Source organism: Elephantulus edwardii, unplaced genomic scaffold (assembly GCF_000299155.1).
Source record: "Elephantulus edwardii isolate Elephantulus edwardi_28Jun2011 unplaced genomic scaffold, EleEdw1.0 scaffold00129, whole genome shotgun sequence".
Classification (NCBI taxonomy): Eukaryota; Metazoa; Chordata; class Mammalia; order Macroscelidea; family Macroscelididae; genus Elephantulus; species Elephantulus edwardii.
The window spans coordinates 6780253-6790621 of record NW_006399879.1 but is presented as its reverse complement, the minus strand read 5'-3'; positions in this window follow the sequence as shown (position 1 = coordinate 6790621).

The window sequence follows — 10369 nt, the reverse complement described above, 5'->3', positions numbered from 1 at the left end:
TGGGACCTCCCACACGCGGCACCCGGAGGCCAGTGGGCGTCCTGATGGAGTCTGGCGGCTCTTGGAGTCCCTCCGTCAGCCTGGTCCCCCTCCCGGACTTCACCGCCAACCCCCACAATCACGCCTGCACAGGGCAGCGTCCCTGGGGTGCGGCTGGTCCTGCGCTCTGGTCCGCCTGCCAGGGGCCCTGCGTGCCACTGAGCAGCCCCCGCCCCCCAACACCACCCCGTCCCCACCTCCTCCCCCACCCCCCATGATGAACCAGCAGAAGTGGGGGCCACCCAACCCCACTGTCCATCTCTCTTTCTGCTCCACATGAATCCTTTTGCCTCTGTGAGTCTGTCTCAGGGTAGCTGCCTCTCTCCGTGAATCACGGTGGTGTCTCTGTAGACCTTGCTGTCTCTCTGGGTCTCTGTCTGTCCTTGTGTGGGTCTCTGTCTGTCTGCAGCTGACTCTGACTTTTTAGACTGTCTCTGTGGGTCTCTGTCTCCCGCTCTGTGAATCTCAGTGTCTCTTTAGACCTCGCTGTCTCTTCCTGTGTGGCCCTGTGGCAAGGTGGCCTAAAAGGCAAGCAACTCTCTCGCCTCCAGGCAAGCATATAGACAGGGGTTCAGAGAAGGAGGATTGTGTGCTCAGCTTGTAGGTGGGCTGGGGACTAATGGAAGGCCCACCAGAACAGGTAGAGAGGATGCAGGATTAAAGCAAGGTCTTGGGTAAGAGGTAGTGTCAGGGATGGAGATGCTGTGTGTGCAGGTGGTGTGTGTACAGGTGAGGTCTGTACAGGTGGCGTATATACAGGTGAAGAGTGTGAAGGTGGGATATGTGCAGGTCATGTATACAGGTAGGGTGTGTGGAGGTGGGTACATACAGATGAGGTATGTGCAGGTGTGTGCACACAGATGGAGTGTGCATAGGTGGGGTGACTGGCATCCAGGCTGAGGTGCTGTGACAGGAGCTCCAGGTGTGTCCCTGTGGGGTCCTGATGTGGGTTGGTCATGGACAAGGTCCATTGATTCTCAGTCATCTGAGATGGATTACTGCATCAGTCTCATCTCACAGAGGAGGAAACTGAGTCACAGAGAGGTTAGTGAGGTGCCCAGGGTCACACAGCAGGGGGGCAGAGAATTCATTTCGAGTAGTGGGGATCCGTTGAAGGCTCTTGAGGAGAGCAGGTGATGATGGGACAGCACTGCGCACAGACCCGGGGCCGCTGGAGTTGGAAGAGCTGGTGGCACAGACCCTGTGTCCCTGGTGATTGTGGCCTCCAGGTGGGCTGGTGTGAAGGAGAGGAGCTGGCACTCGGGGATGGCACTGTGAGTCACAGGGAGGTGCTGCCACCAGCCCAGGAGGACCCTGCACTGTCCTGTCTCCAGGACTGACACTCAGCATCCCCACCGGTCATCCCTTCTCACTGCTGCCCCTGCCCTCCCAGCCCACCCCTCCCTGTCCACCCTCTCACTGCCACCCCCACCCTCACCGTCCACCCCCTCCAGGGTCCACCCCTTCCCTGTCCACCCTTCACTGCAATTCCCACCCATCCTCACCATCCACCTCTCCACAACCACCCGTCCACATCCCCCTCTCACTGCCCCCTCCACCTGCCCTCTCTGTCCACCCCTCCACGCCTGCCCCCTGCCCTGCCCCCCTCTCACTGCCCCCTGGCCCTGACTCCCTGGAAAGCATGTTGCGTCAGCTTTGCTCATGTGCCCATCCTACTCTAGGAGGTGGAGCTTGATCCCCTGGAAAATGCAGTGTTCAATTTTAATTAAAAATTTTATATCATTAAAACAGGATAAGGAATGGACAGTGAGCTCAGTGCTGTTTTCCTACCACCAATGGCTTTAATGTTTCATGACCTTGGGAAGTCTCAGGGGCTGGACCTTCATGTTTTGGAAATCCATGCCGGTCCAGTTGGTGAGGCTGACACTGACTGGTTCAGAGTGCTGACAGCCAGCCCCGAGCCTCTGCTTTGGGCTGTTCTAGAATATTCCTTCACTGCTGGACAGGGCCACTGGGTGAAGCCCTGTTTCCCGCCAAGAACTGCTGTTGGCAGGGCCACTGGGTGAGGCCGTTTCCAGCCGAGAATTGCTGTGGACAGGGCCACTGGGTATCGGAAGGTGGATGCATTGACTCCCTTCACTGCCACATGGGAGGTGCTGGGTTTTGTTTTACTGGGAAGGTGACATCCTAGGGGCCGATTATGCCCCTGACAGGGAATTCTTTGGGACCCCATAACAGAAAATCCATCTCAAAGGGGTGTGCACTATGAGTAAGTCTGACCTCCTCAGACAGGAAGTTCTGAGCTGGCCGGCCTCACACCTGGTGGATTCAGGGGCTGAGAGAGGGCCCAGGTGCCCCAGTGCTCCCAGCGCCTCTGTCCGTAGTGCATGGGGTCTGGCTTCAGGTGGATTCTCCTCTTGGCTGCAAGGTGGCGGCCATTGCTCCACAGGTCACAACAACACACCCACACTTACAGAAGGCATTTCCAGAGACCCTGTGGCCACTCCTTCCTTCTCAGCGGCCACACCAGGAGAGACTGGCACAGCTGTCAGCATTTATCCATGTGGTCAGGGAGGATCACCTTTTCCTGGGGCCACTGACAAGAAGGTGGTGAACACAGACAAAAGCAGGCCCTGCCAGAATGGCCAAGTGGCTGGGCCCCGAGGTGTGCTGAGGCCCAGTTACCTGGGGCCCCCGGAGTGTGCTGAGGTCCAGTGGGCTGGGGTCCCAAGGTGTGCTGAGGCCCAGTGGGCTGGGGTCCCGAGGTGTGCTGAGGCCCAGTGGTCTGGGGTCCCGAGGTGTGCCCATTGTTGCTGTGGGCTGAGCATCCCACACTCCCACCCCGCCCTCTGCCCTGGTGGATTGGGGCCCTGAGGTGTGCTGAGGTCCATTGCTTCTGTGGGCTCTGCCCACCACCAAGTGGGCCCCCAGATGTACTAAAACACGGTTGAGTCCTGGGCTTGGCCTTTCCTGGCTCTGGTGGAGGAAGGAGATTCAGACCCAGCCATCTGGCCCTTTGGGTGGGCTGGGTGCAGGGTGGGATGCAGGGAGAATTTCACTCTTTTGGACACCCCCACCCTGGGGTCTCCCCCACCAGCGTCTGGGTCCTTCTCATTGCTTCTCTCGCTCACGAAGGGATTTAATACCACAGCAAAGGGACGAGGAGGCAGGCCAAGGGCTGGTCAGGGCCTGAATCCCCAGAACAATTAGAGGAAATCAGATAATGACCTGCCATCGGCCACCAATCAGGGTGAGGGTGGGCTGGGCACAGCAGACAGGGCACAGAGCTGGCCACTTCAAGCTCTTTCTTCCAGGCTGTGGGCAGGTTTTCCGGCCTCTTCAGCCTCAGTTTCCTCTTCTGTAAAATGGATGTGTTAACAGTGAAGAATAGTGGTGCCTGCCTCACACCTCTGAGGGGGCTGAGGGTCAGTGGGGGCAGGGAGGGGACAGGGTGGGCCTCTGCTGGGACACGGACCTCCTCTCCTTCATTGTCCCCCATCCCAGGTGTGGAAGGGGCCCCCTGTCACAGCAGGCTCCCCGGCGCAGCACTGTACCCCGACTCGTCCCCTCCTTCACACAGCTGATGTCACACACAGGGCCGTGTCCGTGGTTGCAGGACGTCAGTGGGTCCCCTGTGGGGACACATGCATCCCAGGACCACATGAGGGAGTGGGCCCCTGACATGCAGAACGTGTAGAACTCGCACAGCCCCTGTTCCAGCAGCGCCACTCGGTGCCTCAGAAACGGAGAAGTGTCCCGGTGCTCTGATCCGACGGGGATCTCCGCTCAGAGCCAACAGCCAGGGTCCAGGCTTGTCCCCAGGAGAAAGATAACACCCTCCGCCTCAGACACGGCCTCGCGGGCTGCCGGGCCCTGAGCGCTCTGCACCTGGGTGTGATGGTGGGTGCACCTGTGCCTCCATTTGCTGTGCTGTAAAATGGGCTGGTTGGTGGACGTCAGCACATCCCTCAGCCAGCTGACCAGACTCATGCCCACTGACCTCCTGCTTTCTGACCTCTGTCCCTGTGAGCCCTTGTCCCCAGGATGCCCCACCCATGGCTGCCTTGTCCTTTAATCAGGTGGGAAGTGGCTGGGGACTCAGTTGTCTATGGGTCTCAGGTGCTGATGGAAGAATAAATCACCATCCTTGTCTTAGTTTCTTCTAGCCAGTATTTTGTCTTCAAACTTTCCAAACCACAGACCCGCCACTGTCTGTCAGTGTCACACTGCTGTGACTTCTGTGTTGTATCACTGTGACTGCGGTGATGCTGTGAGCTGTGCCACCAGTGTTTCAAGTACCAGGAGGGTCATCTGCAGTGGACAGGTATCAGGGCAGCTTCCAATTAAGACTGACCAGGACTTGGGGGGAGGGATTGTATAACAATGAAAAAAAGTTTCTTTCACTTTTCAAAGAGAAGAGCTAACTTCGAGGGAAGGGGTGGGCAGGGAGAAAAGTACAACAAAGAATGAATGGAAATCCAAACTCTTTGTAAACTTTCATTAAAATGAATAATAATAATAAAAGAATTTTTTCAAAAAGACCGACCAGGAGGAAATACCTGGGGATTATCGAGGGAAGGCAGCCAATGGAATTCCTACAGCCCTCAGAGCCTAGTCTGCCACAGAGCTGGGAGGTGAGGTCCCCAGGTGGAAGGCACTGGACACGCGTGGTTGCGGCCATGATGGACTTGAGCTGAGCCATGACCATGAAGGCGCTGTGGGTCTGGAGGGCTTGGCTGTGTTGTAAGGGCATCTCCATGAACAGCTGCAATATCAGAAGGATGAGTAATAAATACCCAAGTCCCTCTCGGGAGCTCTGGTGGCTCGGTGGTAAAGAATTGTGCTGATAACGGAAAGATACACGGTTCCAATCCACCAGCTGCTCGGCAGGAGAAAGACAGGCAATCCCTTCCCGTGCTGTTTACTGCCCTGGAAACGTGCTGGAGGATCAGCTCTGGGTCATTTCTGACTCACAGGTCCACACAGGCAGTTCCTCCAGGGCAGCTGAGTGCTCTTAGGAAGGAAGGTGGAGAGGCATCACCTCACAGACGCGGGGCCTGTTCCGAGGGACCTGTCTCTGGAGAACAAGCGTGCCTGGAAAAGTACAGGATCAGCAGACAGAAAGGAAGGGCCTCGATGAGACGAGCTGACAGGCTGGCTGGCAGCAGGTCAGGCTCAGCAGAGCTGGAAGGTGGTGAGGGACTGGGCAGGGTTTGACTCCCTGACCGGCTAGCGTGCCCTCCACCCAGACTCTCCTCCGGTGACGGCTCGCCTCCTTCGTGTTCGTCTCTGTGCATCTAGAATGTTGTTGTTAGGTGCCACTGAGCGAACTACAGCTCAGAGCAACCCTACGAACAACAGATCTGAACCCTGCCCTGTCCTGCAACACCTTAATTCAGCATCTCGGATGTTCGAGCCCGTCACGGTGGTCACTGTGTCAACCCTTCCCAGCCTGATGCCTTTTTCCAAGGACTGACCCCTCCTGACAATATGTCCACAGTGCTTGAGGCAAAGCTTCATCGTCCTTGCCTCTAAGGAGCTCTCTGGTTGCATTTCCTCTGAGATGGGCTTGTTTGGTCTTTTGGAGTCCACGGGGTATTCAACACTCTTCATCAACCCCACAATTCAAAGACATCAAGCCTCTGATCTTTATCATCTAACTTTCAGATGCATATGAAGCAATTGAAAATTCCAGTCTCACCTTAGTCTTTCTTTCTGGGGAGATAAGGGAGGTCAAAGGTAACAGAATACATACAGTCAGTCGAGAGAGCTCCTGAAATGTGCAGCCTCAAGCCTTATACTTTCAGACCAGCATTTCCCTGAGTTCTCAGCCCTGCCAATATTGGCTTCCTCCCTCCCCTCAATTGTCCAACAAAGTTCTCAGTCCTCTCAATATTGGCTTCCCCCAACCCGCCAAAGTCTCGTCTCGTGTCTCCAGGTCAACCATGATGCTGCTGCTGTCTCCAAGCGTGTCCCACATTTTCTTGTTTCTTGTTCTCTGGGCTAGGAGAGGTCTCTTTCCTCTTCTGGTCAGGAAAGATCCCTCACTTTGGTCTTTAAACTGATTTTATAGCTCTTCATAATTTTTTTTTTGGTTGAGTCAAATTTTATTTTTTAGAATGTACAGATTGGTTGAACCTGTTTATGCATCTTTTTCAGCAGCTGGGGCATCGCCACCTTTGGTGTTTCTGGTGTAAATCACTTGAGCTCTGTGTTTTGAAACCAGCTTGATAAGCCCTTTACTTAGCAGCTCCTGAAGGGCTGCCCTGGCCAGGGAACCCCGAATCTTCAGTCTCTCTGAGACAACAGCTGGGGTTATAAGCTTATAGTTGGGAACTTCTTTACAAAATTTGTCATATGTGGCTTTGTCAAACAAGACCAGGTTATTGAGCTTGTCCCGAACTTTGCCTTTGGACCACACTTCTTCTTCTTGGCCTTGCCCCCAGATTTGTTCACTGGGTCTTTGTCCTTCTTGGCTGACTTCCCGGCGTCTTTCTTCTTCTTGTCGTCCTTGGGCGGCATCGCGAAGCTCGGAGAGGAGCTACCACAAGTGCCATAATTTTTGAGAAGCCCTCGACCACAGATTTTTCCAGTGCAACACATCTTTTGACTTCTTGACTGCTGCTATCATATGTGTTGACTGTGGATACAAGTGAAATGAAATCACTGACAGCTCGAATCTTTTATCCTTATATCATAATGATGCCTATTGATCAAGTGGTGACATTTACCCCTTGTTGTTGAGATCTAACTTCAACTGAAGGTTATAGTCTTTAATGTTCTTCAGTGTTTCAGGTCTTCACTTCTGCAAGCAAGGCTGTGTCATCTACATAACATAGGTTGTGAATAAGTTTTCCTCCAATCTCGATCCCACATTCCTCTTCATGGCGTCCAGCTTCTTGAATGATTTGTTCAGCATATAGACAGGATAGGTATGAAGAAAAGATACAACCCCTATGCACCCTGGTTTTAAAACAGTTTTTAAAGCGGCTTGAGCCCAGTCACTGATAGAAGGCCGAGACAACCGCTCCTGTAAACATTGTACGGCCATGGAAACCCTGCAGGTGAGGTCACGTCTGCGCTGTGGAGGAGGGCAGCTTCTGCAGTGTGATGACCTAGACAGCCCATGTCCATACTGACCCAACCCCTAATTTATGCAGTTGTTTAATGTCCAGTGTTAGGGGGACAGATGGCCACGCTGTGTTTTCTCTTTGTTCTCCTGTAGTCTAGCATGTGACCGTCACTTTCTGGTCCTCCACGTGATGTCCGGGTGTGGTGGCCAGGCCTGCAATGCAGTCCTGCAGAGGCGGCCAAGGGTCAGCTCTAGCTGTGTGCCCTGCAGTGAGGGGAAAGAGGGGTGGATAGGGCAGAGGTCAGCTCTCTCTGCCCACCCTGCAGAGTAAGGGGAGTGGATGGGGCAGGGGTCAGCTCTACTTGTCCTCCCTGAAGAGTGTGTGTGGGGTGGGTGGTGCAAGGGTTAAACTCTATCTTCCCACCGTGCAGTGTGTGTGGGGGTGGGGGTGGATGGGGAAGGGGTCAGCTCTACCTGCCCTCCCTGCAGAGTGTGTGGGGGCAGTAGGGCAGGGGTCAGCCCACCCTAGAGAGTAGCAGTGGGAGGAGTGTGGACAAGGCAGGAGTCAGATCCACCTGTTTGCCCTGCAGAGTTAGGGACTGGATGGGGCATGAGCCATGACACCCAGCTTCTCAACCAATGCTGTCTGCCTCCAGCCATGAGCCAGGCCTCAGAGCTCTGATGGAGCCTGAGTCCCATCTGTACGGGGAGGCTGAGCTGTCACCACCTATGTCCAGACTGAGGTGACCAGGGGGCTTCCTCTGGGGTGGGGGTGCAGCTTGGGATGGGAGCACCCCACGGGCATCTGGGATCAAAGCAACAGCCAGGAGGCAGCACATGGTAAAACTACATCAATCAAAGTGTATCTATTTTCTCTAAGACGAGTTCAGGCTCAGATCCCAGTGCCCGGATGCCCAGAGGCCCAGACACATAAACAAATGAGGCTGAGATGGCAGACAGGTGATACAGTGGCTTCCGCACCCAGACAGCCTGCCCAGCCCGCTCAGGAAGCTGTAATTGCTTCTTAGCCTTGTTTTGCAAATGTGCTATTTGACTAATTTCTCCAGTGTCCCCATGGCTGCTGGGCTCCTGGGTTCTGAAGGAGTGGAGGTGGTCATCTCATGGGTACCCTACTTGACAGAGAATGAAGCAGAGCCTCCCACAGGGTAAGTGGCCCATCCCAGTCAGAGCAGACTACTGCATGGCTGTACTTCAGACCTTGCAATTACAACCTTGGACGGAAGGAGTGATGTTGGGCTAGGAGAGGGGTGCTGAAGTCCCCCAAAGGGCAGACACCCCAGGAGGGCTGTTCTGGGGAGATACTAGTCTCCTAGGAAGAGGAGGTGCCAGGGTTCAGGGAGGGGTCACTCACTGAGAAGAGCTGAGGCTGACTGGGGTGCTGCCTGCAGTGGGGGGGGGCACACGAGGAAGGTTCCAGGGCAGCTGCTCACCCGGGGGTGGGTTCACAGGATGCAGTGACTGCTCTAGTCCACAGGAAGGAAGCTCAGGGGTGTGTCTGTGAGACAGGGAGGGGCCTGGGGCACCCCGCCTCACCCCACTCCCCACACAAAGCATGGCAACCTGTCTGCCCCGCAGAGGCTGGTTTTTACATTTCATTTCTTCCTTGAGTCACTCATTATTCATTTATCTGTCTACTGATTCATTTATTTATTGATCTGTTTTTCACTGATTCATTCACTCATTCTTTGTCTTTGTTGTTCTGTACCGTTGGGTCGGAACTGACCCGTGTCTGACCCTCCAGTGGGTTTTCAGAGGCAGTAAATCACAAGGGAGGTGATTACTCTCCTCACTGATCCTGTCATGGGTCTGCTGGTGGATTAAAACCACATGTGTTTAATTCATTGATTTATTGAATCGCCCATTACTTCATTTACTCATTCATCCAGTTATTCATGGCTTGTTTATTACTCATTGATCCACTTGTTCATTGATCCATCTCACTCTTTGACTCTTAGTTCATTGATTTATTTCTTGATTGAGCCTCCAGTTGTTTCTTTCATTTGCCAATCCAGTCATTAAGCCATTCTTCATTAATTCATTTGGTCATTGATTCGTCAATGAATCTATGATTTAATCATTAAATCATTATTTTATTGGTTCATTTCCTGGTCCAGCTAGCTGGTCAACCGTCCACTATGAATGTCCCCCTGTCTTCTTCAGTGATCACAAGTGCACTGAGAGATAACTGTTCACCAGATTCCAGAGTGGGTGGACCTAGCAGAGTCTGACCAGGACTCCAGGGATATGTGTTGTAGGCTGAGGGAAAAGACAAAAGATGGGGACACACAGGAATGGAGGACAGGTGAGAAAGCCTGCAAGCAGGGGGCAAACAGCAGGAAGAACCAAAGACCCTAAGTCATGCCTTCCTGTGGTTTTATTGAGAATCACCAGCAAGTAAATAACAGAAATCATGGGGAAGTAAATCACAAAGAGAAATCTTTTACAAAGGAAGTAAAATTCTTCTCTATTGTCAACCTTATGCTTACCTCAGGAGCAAGGTATTAGTAAATACAAACTAAGAGTAGTGAAAACGCCCAAGGCCTGCCTTGGCTTTAACCTCTGTGAGCGTCCAAGGTCTGCCTTGGTACTACAGGGGAAATACCAGGTTATATCTACACCTCCCTCATCTCCTGATGCAGCATATGGTTAAATATTAATATTAGATTTGATAATTGGCTTCCCACAGAGGTGGACAGCAGCCACCCAGGGAGCTAAGTGCTGTGAGCAAGGACAGCCCCACAAGACATAGTAGCCCAAAGAAGTGCCATGAAATCCCTCCTGGAGGGGCAGTGATCTTAATCAGACTGGCCTGAACTGCACTGAGTCACATGTTGTCGTTGGATGTCATCCCATCAGCTCCAACCTTGCTGTGCACGTGCATTGCAGCATTGGTTGGGTTTCCTGCTGTCATGAGACCACTGCGTTCTGGAACCGTCTTAACCACACCTGACAATAACAATCTTTATGGAGACCGATGGTCTTTCTCCTGCTGAGCCACTGAATGGGTTCAAACCAACAAGTTTCTGGGTCGTGGCAGAGTAGAGAAGAATCTGTGCCTTTGCGATGTGGTGCTAGAGAAGAGTGTTGAACACACCATGGACTGCCAAGAGAACTAACAGGTCTGTCACGGAGAGGGTGAAACCTAGATGCTCCTTGAAGGCAAGGATTTTGAAGCTCCATCTCACATGCTGTAAACACATGGCCAGTGCTGTGTTGATCACTCGTTGTAGTCCTCAGGGAGCCAGGGTTCCCCCAGTCTGACTGTTCTTCCATCAA